General features: G+C 42.0%; 1 long non-coding RNA gene across 1 annotated transcript; it reads right to left on the bottom strand.

Annotated features, from left to right (window-relative positions):
- Positions 1–615: 615 nt before the first annotated feature.
- LOC113337832 lies at positions 616–1,148 on the bottom strand. Its single transcript, XR_003354440.1, has 3 exons — positions 997–1,148; positions 757–880; positions 616–666 (listed from the first exon to the last, which is right to left on the bottom strand). It is a non-coding gene; the product is annotated as an uncharacterized LOC113337832 (long non-coding RNA).
- Positions 1,149–12,324: the final 11,176 nt, after the last annotated feature.

Below are 12,324 nucleotides of genomic sequence, written 5' to 3'. Positions count from 1 at the left end.
TCTCTGATATGTTCCTCACAACAAGTTTAGGTGGCTAGGACATATGATACATAACTAAAGCTTAATTCAATTAGAGTGATAGCTTAATTAGATGGTTACATACAAGAAATACACTAGACTGCAATAAGCAGTTCACCCTTGCCAACCATTAGGAGTTCGAAACACCGTTTAAGAACACTGAGACAGTTACGACCCATCTTTAGATGATTAACAAGACACACATGTACATTTTCCCTCAACTATCCTGTTCCTGCGGATAAGCCAAATAAGATGCTAAATAAACAGACTAGACGTCTAGTAGTGGTGGGTGTTTCCGTGTTTGTATGTTGTGACTTCTTTCACTGAATATCAATGGACATCAAATGCCGCAATATCCAAACATTTGATAAAAAAAATCCTAGCATGAATTGAAACAATTCATATTTCAAAATCTACAGATATATTTAGTTTAAGGAAAGCCCAGAACTCAACTTCATTACTGAAACTGAAAATATAGGATTTAGAGTTGTACTTATATTTCTTCTTACCTTAAACAGCAGTTTGGTGTTTCGATTAAGTTAACCAACTTGTATTTGGCTTATGACATTAAACAAATAGAATCCTCAAAGTCAAACCTGATTTCCCTCTAAATCTACATCATCTTCCACAGCATGAGCATCAACCATCCTGCATTCCATTTTTAGTTAGAAGCAGTTAATTTGAAAAACAAATCAACCCAGAGGCAAGAAAAATCTAGCAATTAGTTTTTAGTTGTACCTCTCTTCTGGGCGAACATGAACCCTTGTATCAGTTAAGCTAATACTCTAAGACAACATGCACTGGATGCTCGAGTTCAAACAGTCAAGAACTGGATCTTGCAATTCAAATCTGTTGGCATGGCCTATCAATGACAAAAACACAATATTGTAAGCACACAAAAGATGTTAATCAACACTTGTAGTATAATACTGAAACTGAAATAATTGTATTTAGAGTTGTAATGTTATTTCCATATACCTGAAACTGCAATTAATTTGGTGTTTAGATCAATCGAAGAAATTTCTATTTATTTGACTATTAAAAATAAGCAGAGAACACCCTCGAAATCCAAACATGATTCTCCTCTTGCTTCCGATTTGGTGTTGAGGGGGCCTTTCAATTTCTACAGCATGAGCATCAACCTAATCCTGCAAACTTAAAAAAGTTGTATTAACAAGGATGAAAAATATATGTATCCAAAGGCAACATTAAAAAGAAAATTAAGCACTAGTTTTGATTTCTACTTCTTTGAGCATGTATAGATGTTGCTGATGGGAGTTGTGATGCTGGTGGTATTTGTGGTAATAGTGATAAGTGTAAGAGGCGGCCGCTGGAAGCGGTAGTGGTAGAATTATACATCCAATTTTTTTGATAGGAGTCATAATGCCATTGATTTGTAGCTTACAATTTCCCCCCGTCAATCCTGCATACCTAGGTTCTGAGATCGTAACCTGGCCGTGAGTGGACTACTATAAGTCCATCTACTTCGTACGAACGATGAATTCATCCATTTACAGGTAAGATTCCTTCAGAATATACCCTGAAACGTTAAATAAACCATGTTCTGGCATACAATTTTTCTTAGAAGTGTGTGTGAGACATATAGCAAAAGTGAACTATATCCATGGTCAAGGTTTGCACAACAAGTATGCTTAACCTTAGCTACTTCATGTACTTTTGCCTTTGCACTTACGCTTCCGAACTATGTCAGGTCAACCAGGTATGCATACCGAGTATGGTTACCTTTGGCAGTTGTGAAATCATATCCAAAAAGTGTACATACCTGTGTGCGTACGTGCTCTAGAAAGTTCGCGAAGTCATATAAAAATAGTATGTATACCGTGTATATATATATATCGCCAGTAAGTCCCGAACTTAGATAAAAACGGCATGCATACTAATGGTAACAGTTGGTTATGCATACCGTGTATACATATCGTCAAGAAGTCTTGAAGTAATATCATGTTCTGGCATATTATACACTGGTAAGTTCTTACATAGTTTCCGACTTATAGTAGTCCACTCCAGGCCAGGTTTCGATCTTGGAGCCACTTTCTTTTTCGAAGTCGCCGGAAAAAGGTTTCATCCGTTATATATTAATGTTATCCAGTCTCTCCCGGCCTTACTCAATTTCTCTTAGATTCCCATTGGTTTAATTATAAGGTTACCAATTAATTCAAATCAAATTTCCATCAACTTCATTTAATTTTATTTGTTATCGGTCAATCTTACCAAATTTGGTTGCCACATTCATTTTCAATTAGATATATCGCTTTTCTTCTAATTATTCATCATTTTAACCGTATGCGCCGATTGACTATAGTCAATTTCACATGTTATCAATCAATTTTATTCAATATCACTCGACATCACTCGATTGCTCCTGGAGTCAATGGGTTTATATGATTAACTATTAAATCAAATCGAATTTTCATTTAGTACACTTAATTTCTTTTTTTATCTGTCAGTTTTACTTTGTGTCGGTCGACCTCACCCACTTTCTCTTGGATTATATCGGCTTCTCATGTTATTGATAATTTTAGCCGAATGTCCATACTCTTTAGTCAATTTCACCTGTTATATATTAACCTTATCCAACATCGCTCGCTCCACACGATTTTTCTTAGATTCCATGGGTATAATTGTATTATTTCCTATTAATGTCAAACGAATTTCACCGTTATTAATCAATTTTATTCAATAGTTACTCGATTTTTCTTGGATTTCATGCGTTTATATGGTTGACTATTAAGTCAACTCAGATATCCATTTAGTTCACTTAATTTATCCGAGACCAAAAATTTCACCTTGGCCAAGCTGATTTCTATTTTTCACCGAGATGAGAACTGATGTGTTAATCGGCATAATTGACCAAGTTCCACAGATTTTTTGACCGGAGGAATTATCGATATAGTTTTAAATTTTCAAGGTTTCAGTAAAGCTCTGAGATCTATTTCATGTTGTCGGATAGTTTTTTGGTTTCTTTTGTGTTTTTTTTTTCTCATTTGGAACCAGTTAAAACAGTTGTAGCCAGAAAAATGACCGAGCGGACTGGGATCGGTTTCAAACGCAACCGATCCATCAACAGTTCAGTGGCAGTTTTTAAATTCAAAACCGAGGTGTATACGGTTTGATCAATGGTTTTTCCTAAAAACCGGACCGACAGACCATTGTGCACCCCTAATAGTAAACTAAGATAACAACCATGATCTGTATGACACTAATCTAACCAATAAGAAACTAAAATGAGATCATTATCGGTTTCAAATGCCTACTTCCAAAATTGACTTCTCTTTTGAACATGTGGTGGCCTCTTAAACTTGGTTGCTCAGAGAGGTTGTACCAACCGATTCATTTTTGAGTTGCTAGGAGTCGGTGCCTCAAAGTGAACAGCAACCTGAGCACTTTTCAAGCTGCTATAGATGACCTGAAAGAGTGATGTAGCTAGCAAACACATTCGGTCGTGGCTAGATATTAGATGACACAGGTTTGTAACCGCCAAACTTTATGGCAGTTGCAACTTTGGATGCTTAAATCCTTAAAGTGACTAAAATTATGGGCTCTTGCTGAGATTTTGGTCGCTTAAGCCAGGTTTTCTTGTAGTGCATGTTAAAGAATATTAGCTCTTACTCTATATGAAAACTGTGCTTATGTCCAAAAACGTTTCAATGGCTAAACCTCATTTTGACAATCACTTCCAACAACGATAAGTTAAACAGTATAAGAATTAACAGAAACAATCTATCAATTCAAATAGGCACTCGAACCCCCTTACTAGCTGAAGTGATATTTCCATAATGCTACAGTCATAGAATGCGGGAGTTCATAACTTACGAAAAGCAAAATTATGCTGGGGAAACCAAGTTTCTTTTTGGTCTTAATACAGAAATAAATTCTCACTGTTAGCTACGTAGTTACATTTTTTATTTTGATCTCAATGATGAAAACTTGGTAGCCAATAATCAATTATGGGGAAGATAAACAATTTAGTGTCGTCATAATTTGTTATTTTATGGCTACCAAACAAGGCCTTAATTTGCAAGTCCTAGGAGCATTTATACAGTAGAGACAACATACCTTTCATACTCATTCAGGGGGCCTGGGGGGAAGATCTCCTCGACTCCAGTTCGACCGAGCCTCACTTTTGTTGCAAAGAAAGGTAACTCCACCTAAATTGAGAAAACAATACTTGTACTTTATATCAGTTTTATGTGTAGATCAGATATGCTACTTTTGTTTAGCCAAAATTCGATCAGATATGCTACTTTTTGCAGACAGGAAGCGAAAATTAACCTGAAAAGTAACAAAAGAGCATTTCACGGTGCCAGCGTCTTCTATCATGCCCCTCAAGCAAGCATCAGCAAACTTGGCAGCAGCATATGCCTTAAAATACATTTTCACATTATTTTAAATGTCATTCACAATTTGTCAAAGTAGGGACCATAATGGACGAAGAAAAAGAACATTCCTTAACCAAATTACTTAAAGAATACGCGGATGTATTCGTCTGGAAGTTAGGAGACATGCAGGGATTGATCCAAAAATAATCCAACACGAGCTGCGCATCAAACCAGGCACGCCACCTTTCAGGCAGAAAATAAGAAAAGTTGCACCAGAGTATCATAAGGCAGTAGAGAAAGAACTTCGGAAACTACTAGAAGCAGGCTTCATCAAGGAAGTCAAATACCCTACATGGATCTCGAACATGGTCATCGTCCCTAAGAAAAATGGAGGGGTTAGGATATGCATCGACTTTACTAACCTCAACAAGGCATGTCCAAAAGACAGCTATCCCCTACCGAGCATAGATCAACTGGTTGAAGCAGTGGAAGGGTACGAAGAGCTGTCATTCATGGACGGATATTCTGGTTACAACCAAGTAGCCCTGGCAGAAGAAGATCAACAACACACAACATTCTACACCCCGCATGGCCTTTATTGCTACACTAGAATGCCCTTTGGACTTCGAAACGCAGGGGCAACTTACCAGAGAATGGTCGATGCTATCTTCAGGCCATGGATTGGTAGTACCCTAGAAGTCTACGTTGATGACATGCTCGTCAAAAGTAGGCTGCGCAAAGATCACACCAGGACCTGAGAGATATTTTCGAAGCAATGAGGAAACATCACATGAAAGTAAATCCAGAAAAATGCACCTTCGGTGTCACCTCAGGGAAATTCTCGGATATCTGGTAACAAAAAGGGGTATTGAGGTAGACCCCGCGAAGATTCAGGCCATAGTGGAAATGCCATCTCCGAAGAATTTAAAAGAAGTGCAAAAGCTCAATGGGTCCTTAGCAGCCTTGGGCAGATTTATTGCCCGATCCTCGGACAAATGCAAACATTTTTTCAATATTCTCAAAAAAGGGAGTAAGTTTGAATGGACCGCAGAATGCGAAGAAGCCTTCCAAAGAATCAAGGAATACCTGGCTTCAATTCCAATCCTGCAGAAGCCTGATCCTGATGAGGTTTTGGCATTGTACATAGCAGCGACAGAAGACGCAGTTAGCGCAGTGTTGGTCAAAACCAATACGAAGATAGAACAACCTATCTATTATGTCAGCAAGACCCTCAATTCTGCGGAAAGGAATTACACGAAGATCGAACAACTCATCCTGGCATTAGTATGGGCTACTCAAAAGCTGAGAACCTATTTCCTAACTCACTTCATCCGCGTCCCATGCAAAGCACCACTGGAAGCAGTCCTCAAAAGCGCGGGAAAAGTAGGTAGAATAGCCAAGTGGAACACCCACCTGGACCAATTCAACATCATTCATGAAATTCAACATTCCCAAAAATCCCAAGTATTGGCGGATTTCTTAGCAGACCTCCCCCTGGACAACGATGAAGAGATTAGGGGAATACCAGAAGCCGACGAGGAAAGCAAGGATCCAGTTGATGTCCTCGAACCCGCGAGTCAAAGACAATGGGAAGTCTTCGTTGATGGTTCCAAAAATAAGGAAGGGGCAGGAATAGGCATTGTCATCACCACCCCAACTGGAGAAAGGATCGTACAGGCACTCAGGTTAGAATTCAAAGAGCATACTAACAACATCGTCGAATACGAGGCAGTCGTACATGCCCTCCGCTTGATAATAGAGATGGGGGTAACTGATGTAAGACTGACAAGTGATTCGCAGCTTGTCATACGGCAAATAGGGCTCGAATACAATGTGTACGACGACACCCTCTCAGCTTACATGGCCTTGGTCCAAACATTGGCATCACAAATTCCGAACATCAAGTTCCGGCACTTATGCAGAAGGGATCTCAGGCACGCGGATGCCCTAGCATATATATCATCCATGCTGAAGGACAAGAATATCGAAGCTATCAAAATAACAAGGGTATACGAGCCTTCGATTGCATCACAATTTTCCTTTGCTACAAATCAAGATACAGTGGAAGAAAATATCGAAGATCAGGTGGGAGAAGACATCCAACGATTTTGACGAAGAAGATATCCTGTCAAGAGCAAATCAAGACGAAGATTTCAACAACGAAGATGATTGGAGAATGATCCATGCGTTTCTCAAGGATGGAACCTTACCCGCGGATCATAAACAAACCAGGAAAATACTCTCCAAAGTAGGAAGATATGATCTTCGGGATGGGGTCCTGTACAAGAAATCTTTCCTCGGACCGTTACTACGTTGCTTATCCAGGAAAGAGGGGCATCGAATTCTAAACGACATCCATTATGGTGACGCAGGGAATCATAGCGGCATGAGATCACTAGCCGACAAAGCAAAAATGCAAGGATATTACTGGCCCACAATGATACAAGATGCTGCAAGAATGTCCCGACGATGTGAAGAATGTCAGCGTTTCGCCAAAAAGATACACGCACCAGCAACAACGTTGAATTCTGTGGATAGTCCGTGGCCATTTGCAAAATGGGGCATAGATATCGTTGGGCCTTTCATCGAAGGATCAGGGAAAAGACGATTTTTGATAGTAGCCACGGACTACTTCAGTAAATGGGTGGAAGCCAAAGCCTTAGCCAGGATCAGAGACGTGGACGTGTTTACTTTCATATTCCAAAACATATTTGCAGGTTCGGCATACCAGCGGAAATCGTGTCCGATAATGGTAAACAATTACAGGGGAAAAACATAGACATGCTCTTCGACACTTTCAAAATAAGGAAAAACAAGTCCACCCCCATATACCCTCAAAGCAACGGACAAGCGGAAGCTACTAACAAGACCCTCGCCCTTATCCTCAAAAAGCAATTAGACGAACACAAGGGGCGATGGTGTGAACACTACACAATGTATTATGGGCATACAGGACAACACGAAGATCTGCCACTGGGGAGTCCCCATTTCTCCTCACTTATGGAGCTGAAGCAGTCATCCCAACAGAGATCCTCATGCCAACCACAAAGACCGAAGCATGGGAGAAAAATCTCACAACAGACATGATGTTAGAGAGACTGGACGACCTGGAAGAAAGGAGGGAAGCAGCATTGCAAAAGATGGAAAATTATCAACGGAGATTAGCGAGAGAGTACAACAAAAAGGTTAAGCTTCGAAATTTTGTAGAGTATGTGCTAAGAACAATCCCGCAGTATCAACGAGAGAAGAAATGGGGAAAGTTAGCACCTACATGGGGAGGACCTTTTATAATACACGACATTGCGGGAAACGGTTCCTACTATCTTCGCAATCTGAAAGGCGAGGTCCTCCGGCACCCTTGGAATGCTAAATGGCTCAAACCGTACTACCCATAGGAGCAGCGCAGCTTTGCATCTGCGTGAAGAATACCAGAAGAAGAAGGCAGCGTAACCGCTTACATGTTTCTATCTCTGGACGAGGAGTAGCAGGCCTCAACCTATCAATCAAACAAACTTTTTGGGAAATCTTCAAGCAAACGAAATGGTCAAAAGGCCCGCTGGGTGAACGCATGTACATTACATAATAAATTAACAATATTGGGGAAAGTAGTTAATCTACAATCTCTCAGGGCTCCCCTATCAGTGTCTATGAGTGTAAGACCAGGGGGAAGGCACCCAGCAGAAAGAGATACCCAACCAATTTTAAGGCAGCGGGTCGACGGAATGGGTGCATGTAAATATTTCAAATAAGCATCCCATATCCTAGAACGCTGCCTCGGCCCCCACCGTTTGGGAATCCTCTGGCCCAGGATTCGCCAGCGGGGTGACAGGTCTCAAGACGATCACGAAGGTATTTACCTTCGGTGTCGCACCCAAACACTCTCAACTTTTTACAAAGCAAGTTATTTCTAGTTTAACACTTCACAATACTTAAAATAAAAATGAATTGATAACGCAGGTATGCCAAAAGGATGATCCATTTCATAAAGAGTTGATTACAAGTTCAGCAAATAAGATAAAGCAGAAACACATCAAAAAATGATCCGAAATTATATAATCAACAAGGATCAACTTTCTATGACTAATAAAAAATCTACTTGGACGATACAGCTCCATCAACAGGGTTGTTTGCGAGATGAAGGTACGCTACCACCTGAAGAAGGCCCAGAAGAACCAGGCAAGGGCGCGGGAAGGGGACGACGCGGATAATTCTTGACAAGACCATGTTCGACTTTAAGATCAAGTTCAATCTTATCTAGGACTTTGTTGGTCTCTTCAGCCAACTGACATCGAGCTTTATAAGTGATAACAGCGGTCCGCTGGTTGGCCTGAGACAACAATGCAGATAGGCGTTCCGCCTCTTTGGAGGCAATCTGCTGCTTCCTCACGAGACGCGGCCAACCCTTTGAAATAGTTGGCTTGTCCTTCCTGCTGCACTAAGGCAGATTGAGTTTTTTTAAGCTCATCATTTGCTGCGTGAAGCTGTCCCTCGAGTGCTGAAAACAAGAAATACCAAGGGGTTAAAACGAAGAAATAACAGAATCACACTCGATAAAACGAGGTTATACCTTCGACATTAGCCGAAGCCTCTTCATACTCATTAACAACTGCGTCCCGAGCCTCATCAAGAAAGTCATATTCGTCGGATAGTTTCTTATAATCCGTTTGAAGGTTCGTAAGAGCAAATTGACTCGCGTCTAAGTCTACCTGCTTCATTGAATCCAAGTGACGAAGATGGTTGACTTCGTCATTCATCTCCCCCATCCTTTTATGGAGTCGATACACATTCACTTCAAGATCTCTTTCAGATTCCACTTGGCGAGCAACATCAGCTCGAGACGCTGCTAGGGCTTTACTAAGAGCACCAACCTCAGCCCTAGCATTATCTCTTTCCTCGGAAAGATGCAGCATACTATCCCTAACCCCGGGGCCTAAGAAAGAACGAGCCTGTTGTAACTCTCCTTCCAAAAAGCGCACTCTAGCCTCTAAGTCCGAAGCATGTCCTCGAGCATCACGCAGGTTGTCACGCGTCCATAGCAGCGTACCATTAAACAGACGACGGTCATGATTGTACTTATTTTGCATATCAACCATCAGTGTTCGCTTTTCACGCCACTCAGCTGCTAAGGCGTTGTGCTCATCAGCACGAGCATTCCACTTTACGGCTTCGCTTTTCAACTTACCCACCAACTCTGCAATGCGGGATTTCTGTCGTTCCCTTTCTTTCCGAAGCCATATGAGCTCGGGGACTCCACCCACTGAAGATGGGGGTGGGAGACTAGACAGAACACCAAAGTACAAATAGGGAATCACGAGGAGTAAAAGACCAATAAAAAATACGAACCTGTGAGGGACGATACATTTCTACGAGCTTGCTCCAATTCGTTGCGGACTATAGCAAGTTCCGAACGGAGACTCTCCTCGGCATTACCCAGCCGCTCCTTTTCCTTCAGGCGACCCTTCAGTTCACTTATTTCCATCTCGGCCGCAAATAGTTCTTCTTCTCTATGACGAAGCTTAGCCTCCAACTTTAAAGACTCTGCTTTAAAGAATTGGTATAGAACATGGTTACAATGTTCGCTCCTCATCATCTATGTCACAAACAACAAACATTATTATACCCAAGGGATCGGATATCGCGAAGAATACAATGTTCGGATATCATGAGGGAATCAGTACAAGGATTTACCTTTAAGACACGCTGCTGGGGAAAACCGTATTGGTACCCATTAGCTATGACCATCATATCAGCAACAGAGAAGGGAGGGTCAACCACTAGGTTAGCTTCTGAAGCTCTCAGATTCTTCTCCCACATCTCAGCAACGCGGGCCTCAGAAGACACTTGCATCATCTGACGAGTATAAGCGTCAGAATTCTTCTCACCAGGGACCACTGGGGCAGGGTTGGGGACGAACATCATATTTTTCTTCTTAATCCATGCCAAAATGGCATCTTCGTCTTCAGGCATTAGCGAGTAAGGGAAATCCTCTGAAGGATATTCAACCGCAGACTTCCCTTTGGTTGTTCTCCTCTCACTCGCGCAAGTCTCGACATCACCAGCCTCAGTATGACCACCTGCGTTTTCAGCCTGCTGAACGGTGGCATCTTCTTTACCAATATCCCCAAGCACATCCCAATTATCATTTGGGTAAAGCAATGAGAAGTCTTCGTCAAGACCCATGGCAGCATTCACATCAAAGGATTCCACCGCGGAATATATCATACCAAAAGAAAATTCAGGGGAAATAACGGGCAGAGTACCCACACCAACAATATTATCGCCAACAGGGGCAGATCCACCCCCGCCAGTACCACCTACGGGAATATTACCCTCAGACTCACCATCACCACCCGCGGTAATTTCTTCTGCACCATCACCACCCGCGACAACTTCTTCTTCACCATTACCACCTTCGTCATTAGGATGAGAAGTATCGGTACGCTCTTCTCCATCAGACATTTCTTCATCCTCAGCATACCCTTCGTTTACAGGACTCGTAACCTCCTCATAAACCTCAGCCTCACCGGTAACCACAGTAGAAGATTGTTTGGGTCCAAGTTTCTTTTTATTCGACACCTACAAACCAGTACACATCCCCACAAAGGCTCATTTTTTCCCTTACTTCAAAAATGAAAATTATTTCAAGCAAGGAAAAAGGGGAAAATAGAATAGAGAATATAAGAAGAAACTATACCTTGGCAGCAGCAGCACTCTTCGGTAGATGGGTAGCACTAGAACCCTCCTCCTCATCTCCATCAACGACATCAAGAGCGTAACGAAAATTCATGCCCGCGAAATTCGGACGCCAAGGACAGAAATCTCCATAACGAGCAGGAAGAGTTTCACGAGGCTTGCTGTTTTCAGAAGGACGCTAACCGCGCGGACCAGGAATCCAACCATAAGACCAAGGACCAACTACCTCAATAACAGTAGCATGTCATTCATAATCATGGTCATGCTTAATCCTTTCACGAGCAGGAAAGATTTTCCGTTTAGCAGATCCCTCAGTACCAGGAACATACTTCAGCTTGGCATCACTCACCTCACTCAAAAGACGAATTTCACCACGAGGAGCAGCAATGTTACGAAGACTAACACACCAAGGCTTACGGTTTCTATTGTTGACATAATCCCCAAAGGAACTGTTAAAATTCTGAGGAGTGTACCACTCTCTCTCAGCAGGATTTGGAACATAGCAGGTCATCATAGTCTCTCCCTTACTTCGCAGGTAACACTCCTTCAGTGCACGAAGATAATTCCCAGATAGTTGTGACACGGAACGATTATGAGTGTTTGTGGAAGAACCTTCGCGACTATCCAGCACGTCATAATAAAAGGAGTCACCCGACTTATATAGGGGAAACATGAGACCCTCCTCGAAGGCTCCAACCGTAGTCAATAGATGAAACTCATCAAACTGATACTTAGCAAGGAGATCGTAAGTGATATCATCGTCAGGGGCATAGAAGCGAACCTCAAAAGCTTGAAGCTCATGTTTTTCCTTGAACATCTCAAGATCAATATGCTTGAAAGTGACCTTGTTCTTACCAACTGAAATGCTGCGTATCACGGGGACAGTTTCTTATTCGTCCGCGGAATCAGAATTATGACTCAATTCCGAAGCTTACCTTTTAGAAGAAAGATTTTTAGACGGATCAGCTCTCGACATAGTACCCTTGGAGTACTTCCCTTTGAAAGAAACCGTGGGAGAAGGCGGCAAAGATTTCTGCGGAGGTACTGAAGGAGGAGCCATTGAACGAAGGGGCGGAACATCCAATGTTTCATTACGAGGAGGAGGAGCCCGCGTACTCCTAGAGTCATTACGAGGAGGAGCCTGCGTACTCCTAAAATCTTCACGAGGACGAGAAGGGGCACGGTTAACAACATACCTAGACCCAGAAGAATCCTTCGGCAAATACCCTTTCTTAGTAGGCACAACCTTCGCACCAGAGGAAGATGAAACCCT

This window comes from Papaver somniferum, unplaced genomic scaffold (assembly GCF_003573695.1).
Source record: "Papaver somniferum cultivar HN1 unplaced genomic scaffold, ASM357369v1 unplaced-scaffold_18, whole genome shotgun sequence".
Lineage (NCBI taxonomy): Eukaryota > Viridiplantae > Streptophyta > Magnoliopsida > Ranunculales > Papaveraceae > Papaver > Papaver somniferum.
Note: the sequence above shows the minus strand (reverse complement) of the source record. Positions and strands in the feature narration are given on the sequence as shown.